Raw genomic sequence first — 13,247 nt, 5'->3', positions numbered from 1 at the left:
AAAACTGATAAAAAAAAAAAAACGTAGACGCCACTTCATTGATAGTATAGTCTTATCATGGTGAACTTAATTAGTGTACAAACAGACGCTGTATTAAGCAGTGCTAAAGTATTAAAGAGAAAACTCTGTAATGTCTGTGTGTGTATTTGACAAATATTGCATTTATTTCACTTCTGCTGTCATAAAGTATGCAAATACAGCGCGAGTGTCACTACGGGCAGTCATGGCCTAGTGGTTAGGGAGTTGAACTGGTAACCCAAAGGTTGCTGGTTCGATTCCAGAACCGGTGGGAAATGACTGAGGTGCCCTTGAGCAAGGCACCTAACCCCTAATCGCTCCCCGGGCGCCACACAAAGGCTGCCCGCTGCTCTGGGTGTGTGTATCCACGTTTGCAGTGTGTGTGTGTTAACTACTCACTACTCTGCTCCTAATGTGTGTGCATTAACTTGGATGGGTTAAATGCAGAGGTCAAATTCCAAGTATGGGTTACCATACTTGGCCGTCACGTGTCACTTTCACTTCACTTTCACTTCACTTTCACGAGAAGCAAAAAATAATAATAATACAGAATGGATACTGGCAGGCAGTCGATTCCGGTCTTGGAGTCGATTCCGACACTATAGGGCTATTGAGAGTCGAGGAATTGACTCTTTTGGAGTCGACTCCAAATCACTACCATTTCTTATTTTGCTCGTGCAACAACAACAGACATTTTATTTCTCAAATTTAGGCTGTGCTTTCCATTAAAGATTATTCAGCATCAAGTGTGATTTGCTCCTACATGGTTTTAAATATTCAATAAATAAGAGGGTTTGACTCCAAATAATGCTTGAAAGTGGACTGGTTTTGACTCCGTTTGTGAGCTAATGCGGTTGTTTTTTGCAGCCATATAAAAATAAAGAAGCTGTCACATAGTTCCACGTTGATGCCTTCCTGTGGTTTGCGGCTGTATTTTTAAGTCTTGCTATGCCTAATGTTCATTCCTTTAGTCAGTGAGATTCAGGATTTTTGAAGGAGCCCAACAACTTTGTAAAGTTGTAACCTCGTTCTGCAGACCACTGCGTTCTAGTTTTACGATGATTCTCGTAACATCGGCTATTTGTTTAGCTTATTTTTTTATTTTATTTTTTTTATTTAGAAAATTCCAGATATAACACTGATAAAAGAGTGAAACTCTTCATGGGTTAGTTCACCCAAAAATGAAAACTCTGTAATTAATTACTCAGCCTCATGTCGTTCCAAACACGTAAGACTTTCGTTCATCTTCGGAACACAAATGAACATCTTTTTGATAAAATCTGAGAGCTTTCTGTCTCTCCATTGACAGTCTACGCAACTTAAACTTTGACGCTTCAAAAAGTTCATAAAGAGATCGTAAACTAATCCATATGGATCGAGTGGTTTAGTCCAAATTTTCTGAGGAGACTCGATCGATTTATATTGTGAACAGATTTAAGTTAGTCTTTTATTCACATTTTATTCCCCTCTTCATGTCAAGTTCTCCTGCACAAAGTTTTAATAGTGAATGGAAAAACTCAGTAAATGGAAATTGTGTGATCTCCTTAATCCAAAATACAAGACTCCAGCTCTGAATATCCAGAGCACTTTGTAGAAATCTACTTTACATGACTTGAACTTGAAGATAAATTAAGATAAATCAGGAAGCATTTAGTAGTAGTATATAACTATAAGCCGTTCTTCAAATGTGTGGAAATTGGTGAGACTCCAATACCAAGGAAGAATTCAGTTCTCCCAAAAAAATAAAAATAATTATATATATATATATATATATATATATATATTCAAAATACTCGGTTTCAGTACAGTTCGGTATGTTCTATATTCAGGACTATACTGTCAAATAAAGAAAATGAGAAGAAAAAATCTAATTACAAGCAACAGCAGTTCTCATTTGAGTCTTCTGCCTCTTGAATGTTTAAATTGGCAAGACTCTGTCTGTCTGTTTTACACGTTATTTTCAATAAACCGTATTATAGGCTAGATGCGTCGTCAGATTTAAGATGAACCACGGTGCAAGTGTATGCCAAGCCGGGGGTGGAGAACTGTATGGTTAGTTTTATTTTTTTATTTTTTTTACAGAGAACCGTTACACCACTAATATATATATATATATATATATATATATATTTCAGTTTCAGTTCGTTGAACGCATTACTTCCTTTCTAAGGTTTTGGGGTGTTATCACATTAGCACTTCTGGTGCACACCCAAGTTCTTAACATCAGACTTTGGTTCATTTGTATGATGTGTGAATGCTGTTTTCTGAACTCTGGTCTGGTGTGCACCCATGAATCATACCTGAATCTGTTTAAAAAGGTGGTCTGGGGTATTCAAAGGATACAATTTGATACAAGAAATGCTTTGCATTTATCTGTCTTGGGTGAACAGCTGCCGCTTTGACTCGCTTTGTACGCTCTATGGTGTTTTTAGCCCCCAATGGCTCCTTCCAGGCAGCTAACACTAACATCAACCTTAAACCTACCCATCCCCTCGCTGCCTGGAAGGCGCTGTTGGGGGCTAAAAACACCAAACACCCAAATGTACCGCAGTTCAGACCCAGAAAAATACAGTGAAGTTGTGAACACTAGCAAGGGACAGGCAGCTAATGGATAGTGAGGAGGTGTTTGCTGTACAGTATGTGACAAAATATTTTTTGGCCTAAGAAACGCGTGACATCGCTTGAAACACCTTTAACGGCAAGGCCGATTATGAATGTAATTTGATACTTATGACTGATCATGCCCAAATGTGAAGAGTCGGAGACAGCTGCGTTCAGTCGGTGTTCACAGTCAATGTTTAACATCTGCTCATTGGGAATAGTTTATTAGTGTGTTCATTTCAGTCTTGGAATGTGTCAGCTAGTCGTTAAGTGTGACCCTGGCATTAGGTAGGGCCCTATTTCCTTGATGCGAAAAATTCGGACAGAATCGCGTAATACAGTCATAAACGGAATTCACTGTATAACGCGGAATTTCACAAAATTTGTACAAATTGATGAATAAATAAAAAGCAGGTCAGACTCAGTACACTTAAATCAAATCGCAATATAGAGTCGTGTCTGTGAATATTAAACCGCAAAAAGACTAAATAAATATGAATCCTGCATGTCTCTTTGTGAAGTTTCATTTCCCACACACTGAAGCATGCGTGATACTCGCAGTGTTTTTAACCTCTGCTGTCTCACTATATGAAGACATGAATGTATGACCTCATCTCCAGAGCACAAAAGCAATGTGAGTCTCTTCATGAGGATTTTACCATTTCATTTGAGGAAAAATATCGTCATATCATATACACAGAAACTCATGCTAACTGTCAAAATAACTTGAAAAGATCATGACATAAATATATTACTATTGTACAGTAGATTTGAGCTATGTCTCAATGTAATAACAATAACACTAACACTAGTGTTATTGTATTGTTTATTAATAATAAATAAAACTTTATTTTTTTGTGCACCACTTTGTTTAACAAAAAGTTTGTTTGATTTCATATAATAAAAGGATAAATTAAATTAATGTTTTATGTCTTCATTCGATTGCCAGAAAGAAAGAAAAAATACACAACATCATTTCTTAAATAAAAAAAAACTTCTCTTACAAAATGAAATTAATTTTTTATTAATAAACTGGTTTTATTAATTAAATTAATTAGACATGCTTTTTGATTATTATAATTTAATTAGAAATGTATTTCATTGGGGCTCTAAACATGTAATTTTTGTTAAAGTTTAAATAAATTGTTGTTAAATTGTATAAGTTTCATGATTTCAATTAATTAGAAATGCTTTTTGATAACAAAATTTTTATTTAACCATAAAAACAGAATTTTAGAAAACATTTGACGGATTTCATAGGGCCCTGCTTAGGTCTTTCGATCGCTGGAAAGCTTTTCTAATATTAACGCATGTCCTAAGCTGTTGTCTGATCATAATCCTTTTTCCATTTGATATTTCTTTTGTAATGTCCCTCAGCCATCTCTCTTTTTAGTCTTTCCTCAAATCTCCCTCTTGTTTCTTGTTTATCTTGTTTTTGTTTTTGTTTTTTTTGTCCTCTGTTGGAACATAAGTGGGTACCTTATGTCCACCTCGTCTATGAGCAAGGACTAAAATAAACCAATTTATTTTTTAAATAATATAGATTCTGTAACATATAAAAAATAAAATAAAATAAAAAGTCGCGATCAAGGTTTTTTTTTTCTTTTTTTTTTCTGTCCTTCTAAATAATGTCTATCATTAGCCATTGGCCAATAAATTGTTAGATTTAGAGTTAGACGCTAAGTATGATATAAGTTTAGCACAGATATATTTTCACTTGCTTTGTCTTGGACACTGACTGAGTGCTTGAGTTTCGTACTATTTTAATTCATCTCAATGGATGCGCAGTGTATTTGACTTACTGTAAACTCTAGTGTAAAGACACACGGCATGCTGTCGCTAAGCTGAGAGCGCTTACTGTTTCTCACACACACACATACACACACGAGAGAGAGCGCTGTCATTTAGGAATAAGATTGCATGTGTGTTTGAATCAAGATCGCAATATTTTAATGATTAATCGTGCAGATCTAGTTTGCACTGTCTTTTTGGTTTTCTGCTCCAGGTGGTTGATTCCACAGGGACACCAGATGGTTCTTCATGTCGATATGTGGATCTATCTCAGTTTGAGGTGGCTTCAGCACAGGTGGCATCACCTGCATGCTTGACAGGTTTGACAGACTCACTGAGTGATGAGCGTGAACCGAGCAGGAGGAAACACTCAAAGCACCGTGAGACGTTGTGTGGAGGAAATGACTCATGGGTTTCAGATGATGCAGAATGAGTCTTCAAGACAACTAATAAAGCAGTGGTCAGCCTAGGATGTGTCTTTAAAGGGACAGTTCACCCCAAAAATGACATTTACTGTCATCATTTAATCACCCAGTCCTGATGTTGTTCCTAACTAGGGGTGTGAACCGACACTGGTCTCACGGTTCGGTTCGATTATGATTATTATGTCATCGATCCGGTTCAATTCGATATCACGATGCATCACGATGCACCGCATCCTCAATTTTAAATTTTACTTCAAAAGTGATGTGTGCACGCCTGTTCGGGAAGTTGCAGTGACAGAAACAGTGACACTCCAGTTTAAGTTTCAAGGGATTAAAGCTTGTTTATGACACTAAGAAAAGGAAAATCTGTCAAATAAATTTTGTTTTAAAGAAATGTTCATTTAAAAGCAGCGCTCATTAATCAGTGTATTATGTTACCATTAAAGATGCGCGCATCAACCGTCGCCGAGTCCGCTGTTGAAAGTGACGATCATCCATTTATAATCACGCGTAACAACACAGAATAATTGTAATTTGACCATCGGGTGCGGATACTTAAATCAGAGAAAGTTATTGGGGCGGGTGGGTGATTTGTTTTTGGCTGCGGATTCGGGTGACGGAGCTCATCCACTTACTCTAAAGCAGTCAGACTCTGCCGGGCGATAACAGCTCGGGGTGAAAACGGCTAACGTGGTTTATCAAGTTAGTGGTATTACCTCCTGCATATTCTATTTGTGCGTGACATGAGCGCACACAGCGCGTATCTTCTGCAGGTCGTGCTTACCACGTTGTTCATAAAAGCCGAAATGTGCCCAGATGTTGGCTTTTAAAGTAGTTGGAGCATTTTTAATTTTCTCGCACTCGCGTCTCACCTCCCTCTGCCATTGTATGCTACCGCAACAAAGCACGTACGCGACAAATGACGTAAGAAAAGCGTCAGTACATTATAACCGGTTATGGTCTATTACTGAACCGATACCGAATCGTCCTCGTCTGCATCGCGATGCATCGTAGAAACGATTAATTTTGACACCCCTATTCCTAACCCTTGTAAACTTCTTTATTCTGTTGGACACAACAAAGATTGGGTCCAAACAATATTAGAGTTTCATTGTAAGGAAAAAAAGACAAATATATTTTTCCAAAATATCATCTGAGACCATTATTATACCACCATATGGTACTTTTTATAAGCATTTCTTTAAGGGGAAAATACAAATGCCTTCATCTTCAAGTCATTAATGGCTTGAGCATAAGCCAATCGATACAGTAAGATTTATATTTCAGTTAAATTTGATACGTTAAATCAATATATTACAATATAGTTATTTTTGCTTTAAGGTTTTTATGATATCAAAATTGTTGATAGCATTGAAATTTCATCATTTTTCTCTCCATTTTCAATATCATTTAAAAAAGTAATACTAGCTAAAAAAAAAACAAAAAAACTCTCAAGCTTACTGAAGACAAGTAAACGGTGATAAAGAAAGAGCAAAGAAAGCAAACTACAATAGAACAAATAAACAAATGAAATAGACTTACCTGAAAAATTCTAGCACTAGTAGTGTTTACTGTGTAAAATAAATATACATTTGTTCTTATTAAAGACGTTGAGACGGTGCCGCTGCATGGCAAATCAGCAGAAAAATAAAAACTCCCATTCCAATGTATTAGCAAAGCTATTTGCATTGCACAGTGTCACTGAACAGTGAACGCTGAAATGTATGAAGTGCATATTGTCACTGAACACTTTTAACTAAAAATGAAGATGCCACAAAATGTATAAAACAGAAATTTCTTCTGTTGAAATACAAGTTATTTTGACAAATGTGGGTATCTAAACAGTTGCTGGTCCCTTGTGACTTCCGTATTATATATTTTCCTACTATGGAAGTCAATGGGGAACAGCAACTGTCTGGTTAGCCACATTCTTCGAAATATGTGTTCGAATATGTGTTCAGCACAAGAAAGAAATTAATACAGGTTTGGAACAAAATTGTACAAAACCGTCACGGATCTAACGGATCGTGCATTGTCTTAGTGACATTAGCCTAATATTCCTGCTGCTGTCTGTTTTATTGTTAATCAAACAACAAAAGACAAAGAAATAACTCGCTGCTCTTGAATAAATAAAACCTTTTTGCTCATGCAGAACAAACCAATTTGTTTTTAATCCCTGATTTTAGACAAGTAACAAATATATTATAGCTTGAATACAAGTTTAAAAACAGTGTTTATACCCGTTATAATTAAGGAAATTAAACCATTATCATCATGAAATATGTGTGCGATAAACCAAAAAAGAAAGAGAAACACCAGATCTTAAGACACATTGCTATTTGACATCAACAATCACCACCAGAATGTCCACCTTCACCATGAACTTAAAATTAAGTTCTGTTCAATTGTATTCATAAAACGAAATTCATTCCAAACACAAATTTTATAAGAACAATGTGTAAATATTAGCAACACTAACATAACAGCAAATTTATGTTTTATTTTAGTTTAAGCTAAACCTTTAACATTTCAATCATTAAATTAATCTAACTGAATCACAGGCTATCAATTAGATAAAGTGCAGCCAAACTCAACATGATGTGTGTTTACGGTGTATGTCGGCAGTGTTGTCTCTGGCGGGGGCAGGGCTCTGGATGACGACATAATTGGATATTGCAATATTTTTTTGCAATATGTACTTGAATGGGGAAATACCAAAATCTCACTGCCAATCTCACATTTCAATAACATTAGATCGGCAATACAGTCTGATATGAACTGTCCCATAAATGTTGTTTCTTATGCTCCAATAAGCATTTCAAAAGCCTTAGTCTTCGGTCAAATCTACTTTTAGTTGCAAATGTGAAATGCTCACACCGTCGAGCTCTGGTGTTCAACAACTACATTAATCAGTGTTATACTGCTGTAATGTTCAGCTTGAGTTGTTCGATTCATCTAAGACTCTCCTTTTGTGCTCTACAGAAAAACAAATAGGAGTTGTAAGGTGAGTAAATGACATCACGAAGGAGCTCCCGGCTGGACAGCAGTTTTGTTTTTGTTTCCAGCATGAAGCTGGTGGAATCAGCAAAATCTTTGATTCCTGAGCTCTCGCCATGTATTTTTAGCGCATACTCATCCCACGCTTCTACTCACTGATATGGGATTTGGCAGCTTGTTGGTCTGTGATCAACTCAAATAAAGCGGCTCATTGGAAACCATTAATATCTTCCAGCGCTCACAGCACTAGTGATGTTAATTGGTCGCTTTGAAAGCTATCATTGTGCAAATGCAGCTGAGTGTTGATAAGAGCAAGATAAATATTGACTGGAGATATCCCATAATACCCCTCCGCTGATAAGACGTGTTTCTGTTTGATAAGGCGGCGGATCAGCCTGGTCACTTTAGGATTGAGGGCAGAATAAAGCTTTTATTTATTTGTGTTGTAATCTGTTGAATGCGTCCCATGTCACACCTCCTCATGGAAGATCTGTAAGATGTCTTAATGTCTCTGTCTTGTCTAAGCATCTAACCTGCTTCCAGACATGAGGTAATAGATTTATCAGGTAAACTAAATGGATCGACCATAGCAAATATTATGGTTCCCTGGTGTCAATCACACAATTTGCCAACAGCCTTCTCTGTGGAAAATACATGAGTAACTCTTGCAAATGTTTCAGTCAGTTAAATCAACGGATTCATATAAAATCAGTGTTAAATTACTTTTACTTTAACATTTAAAAAAGCTATAAATGTCCCCCCACCCCCATAACAAATCGGCACACTGTTGCTGCCAGGAACATTTAAAAGACCCACTGTGGTGAAAATATGTTTTTGAATGTGGTTTATGTCTATATGTGGTGCTTTAAGACAAACCATGTGAAAGTCAACACCATTGCTGAGTATTTTGTCCAGTGAACCAAAGACAGTCTCAAAAATACAGTTTGAATTCGCTGTCTGACTTTGAGATGGCCAACGGGAACAGGGTTTGTATAGCCTGTAGCGAATTAGCTCTAATAAAGGGAATATATAATTAATAATAATTAATCATACTGGTTTTGATCAATTATTAACTACACATTTTAAATCGCCCAAAAAGGGAATACATAGCCCATGTATTTGTATCTCTCTATATAGATAATTAACTACAACGAATTATAATCAATTATGAATATAGGCTATAGGCAGAGGTAAGACACAAAACAAAACTCGGCGAGAGATGATTGAGCCACCATCATCGTCCTTTAAGGAAAGCTTAAGGCCTCATTATACTTCTGCGTCGGACCTACGCCGGAGCCTATATGCCGTAGGCAACGTGTTGGTTTTAATTTATACTTCTGCGTTGTTGTCCGCGTTGACACGCACCTAGGGAGCATGTGAAACCCCGAGGGAGGGGTTCTGGCAGACCAATCACAGCGCTTGTGTCCGCGTAGAGTTGACGCGTTGTAACATTTTTGGAGAGGTGCACGTCAGGGTACGCCGAAGGGTACGCGTGCTACACACAGCCTACGACGTAGCTACGGCGGCAGTTCGACGCAGAAGTATAAATAGGCCTTAAGTCCACATCTTTTTTGGGTGAACTGACCAATAACACTCAGAAAACTTTGAGCGGGAGAGAGTTTCTTTGTCTCCTTCTGACAGCCTAATTTGCATGGTTTATGATGGTGTCAGAATTTGTCATTTCTACTCCAAAGGATGGTAAACATAGTATAATACATGTTATTGTAACCTACTATAGGCTATATATTTAGCTAAGGCAAACCGGTTTTAATTCGGTACCAAGATCGATATGTCTGGAAGATACAAAACTAGAGATACATTCTTATTATTGAATATAAGCACTTAGTTCAACTAACACAACTAGAAAGTCATAACTAGGCTAATATGAGGTGGGAAACATACATACACACAGGAATATATCATATACATTTTGTAATGACTTATATTCTGAGTTAAATGCAAAGAATGTTTATGTATGTGTATTGGGGCGTCTCTGAGAGGTCCATCCATGCCACCTGGACTTCTTGGTTTCCGTGAGAGAGGAGTTGAGGTGATTACGATCTTTTTGAAGCTCACAATGGAGCTTGGAGGTGTTTCTGTTTTATCTCTACCATGACACTAACGTGCCAATGGAGCAATTTGATCCAGACTCATTGGCGCTAGGACTGTGATTTACATGAATGAGTCCAATGGGTTAAAAGCTTTCTGAAGCTTAGAATTAATAAGTCATCGTGATTTCGTCCAGACACTACAAGCCTAACATTAGCAACACATTATTAGCTGTTTGATAACTTAGTCAAGCATAAGGCTAATCATATTAATTACCATTATGTGTCTGACATTGTATAGAGCAAAACATAAAAGGCATTACCATTCTGATACATCAACTTGTAGATGACCCTGTATAATTCACTCTTCCACTTCTTCTGAATCAGTTTCTGTTTCAAACATATATGGCTGAATTAAAGCCACACCAAGTAGAAATTGTGTTTTTGTCAAACAGCGACCCCTAGAGTCGCTGTGGAATACTTGCACTGTCGTAAATTATATTATAACATTTTTGCAGCTAAATCACAAGTAAATAGTCTATAGTCTAGGCCTACTGTATAATTTAATTTGTGTTGTTTTTATTGGAATGTAAACATTACAAAATGCCAGATAACATCAATTAAGTTAAATGTACGTCGCATTATTTCATAACATTGGCCGTTATGATGTCATTAGACATGATTATTGCAATTTATCATAATAGTTTGCAAATTGTGCTCGTTTACACTATTTACAACCTCTACGTTAGGCTTATTTATGATAATTATGTGAGATATTGAAAGCTGTTCTCATGATAATCGCAGGAATCAATCAACAGCGTCGTCTGATATATCCCTCAGGACTACGTGATAAATACACCTCACAACACCTGAGTTCAGCTGGCAAACTAATTTGTGAGGCATAGCTATCTGATTTATCAAAACGATTCCATTTACACCTGGTCACATGTATTTTTGCGAAACGGATTTAAATTCGATCTTCAATTCTTGCGCTTTATGCAGATTTAATGGAGTGCACGTCACCGAAAGCAACAGATATGAGCTGCATTTTATAGATCATCAGCTAAAATTTCAAAATCAAAGACCGCAATAAGAGAGAGCAGTAACAGCCCTGGTAAGATCATTTCGTTTCTTTACTTTTAATGATGAAGATTGTGTGTTAAGCGTCTGCGACTTACTTTCACTTTGATTTGCGATAGTTTGCACGTTGGCTTGATGCAGTTGCTCATCTGAGGTGATGCGTGTTCCAGCGCGTCGTCATATCTGGATATAACATAATAGCCTATACAACGCTCACACGTTTTTTTTTTTTTTTTGCATTTTTGGGAGGAGTACAATTTACATATGTGGTTTCAAAAACCATATGCATTTACACTTGTCCAGTTTCGTCTGGAATGCGTCTCAGATCTCCTCCTGAAGTGGTTTGAGGGATCGGATTCAAATCCGTCTCAAATGCGTTTCGGAGGGCATTTAAACCTGGACTTTTCACGATCGGATAGCTATCCGATCTGAGAAAATGCATGAAGTGGCCAGGTGTAAACAACCCCCATGACAAAAACATACGCACAAAAGCCGAAAACAAACGCTGGTTGGCCTCTCACGTCCAGATTTGACGAAATGGTGGGGGAAGTGACGTATGCCGTAACGCAGTCGAATTTTGTAGTTCTTTTTGTGCTCTTGTTACTACCCGAACACCGAAGTTACATAGTGCCAGTAAAAGCGATACAGACCCTGTCAGACTATGGCAGATGTGTCATTCAACCTATTGTAAGTCGATGAACCATCACAAGGATCTTGGAAATATATTATGAAGGTTGAAAAGTTACATAGTGTCACTTTAAACCAGTATTTCCACTTGCCTTTGTGCAGCGTTTACTACAGTAAAGTTGATTGAGTGGATCAGAGCTTGTGTGATTATAGGCGGAGACTAATTTCTTTGCATTTTAATGTATCGCGTATACTAAATAAAGCAAAGGGTAGAGTTACATTCAAGCTATATTAAGGCATGAAGAAAACAAAATCACAGGAAAAAACATTTAAATGTCATATTGGTGATCAAAGATTAGTTTGAACGTATAAAATTATTGACTACAGGGGGACTTTAATAGATTGAATTGACATTTATTAAAACGTTTAATAAATTAAATATTCTTGGGAGCGTCAAGTCACCAAAACAGATTTTTTCAAAGCAGCTTTACAGTGATAATAGGAAATTAATTGAACAGATATTACTTTGTACAGCAGCTCTAGAAGAAAGTCATTGTCCAGTTTAAGTAAGTTTTTGATTGATTCATTTCCATTGTAATAATCATTAGTTATTAACTTAGGGGCCACTTACACACCATTTTCAACCGGAAACAGAAAACTTTCTAGCATTCTAGTCAAGTCACATTTATTTATATAGTGCTTTTTACAATACAGATTGTTTCAAAGCAGCTTTACAGAGATAACAGGAAAATAATGCAAACAAGTTTGTTTCCAGAAGAAAATAGCTTCAAAGTCCAGCAGTCCAGTTCAGTGATGTTTCATTTTTGTTGTAAAAAAGTTATTAATTTAGTTTATATATATATATATATATATATATATATATATATATATATATATATATATATATATATATATATATATATATATATATATATTAATATTAGGGGTGTAACGGTTCACAAAATTCACGGTTCGGTTCGATACGATAGACTTGTGTCACGGTTCGGTTCGGTTCGGTACGTTTTCCATAGGCTACAGCAAAAATAAATAAATGCCAGAGAAATTTCCTTGAATTCATTTTTTTATTATTTTATTTAATGAAACTAACATCATAAAATTTTTATTTCTTTTTTTGTTGCTTTTTTTACTGAGCAATAATGGAGCTACTTGACTCTTCTTATGAGCATATAAAACAAAACAGCTCCTTGGACAAAATGAAATGTAATATTGTAGTAGTAGGCTAGTTATAAACAAAGGTTTATTTTAGTTCAGATTAACATTTGAGGGCAGCAATTGTATTCATAATGTCAAAATAAAACAGACGTAATGTTACTTGAAAGCATTATAGCCCACTATTCCTGACAAACTTCCATACCTTGCAGTTAGTGTTACTACAGCAAATCCATTCCATGGTGAATGTTGCTTATCTGTGGACACTGGATAGTTCATTCATGGCACGATGTTTCTTCCTGGTTTCCACGTCAGCGCTGTTTGATCCTTTAATAACAGAGAAATGTGCATGTTTCTCACTAGATCTCGCAGCGATGTTATTACTTCAGTGGCGAAATCCAAAAGCATTTGAAATGTAAATGCTTTCTTTACTGGTCTGGATCTCTTAGCGCTGTGTGGTATTGCTTGATCAGGCTCGCGCATAGGGCTC

The 13,247-nt window shown here is 36.5% G+C and overlaps 1 protein-coding gene and 1 long non-coding RNA gene across 2 annotated transcripts in view; one reads left to right on the top strand and one right to left on the bottom strand.

Annotated features, from left to right (window-relative positions):
- LOC309484140 (lysophosphatidylcholine acyltransferase 1) overlaps positions 1-13,247 on the top strand; it is a 61,313-nt gene that overhangs the window by 4,825 nt on the left and 43,241 nt on the right. The window lies entirely within an intron of this gene.
- LOC309484259 overlaps positions 1-13,247 on the bottom strand; it is a 159,585-nt gene that overhangs the window by 138,584 nt on the left and 7,754 nt on the right. The gene's annotated exons all lie outside the window — the stretch shown is intronic.

This window comes from Leuciscus leuciscus, assembly GCF_965113295.1.
Source record: "Leuciscus leuciscus genome assembly, chromosome: 20".
NCBI classification, from domain to species: domain Eukaryota; kingdom Metazoa; phylum Chordata; class Actinopteri; order Cypriniformes; family Leuciscidae; genus Leuciscus; species Leuciscus leuciscus.
Note: the sequence above shows the minus strand (reverse complement) of the source record. Positions and strands in the feature narration are given on the sequence as shown.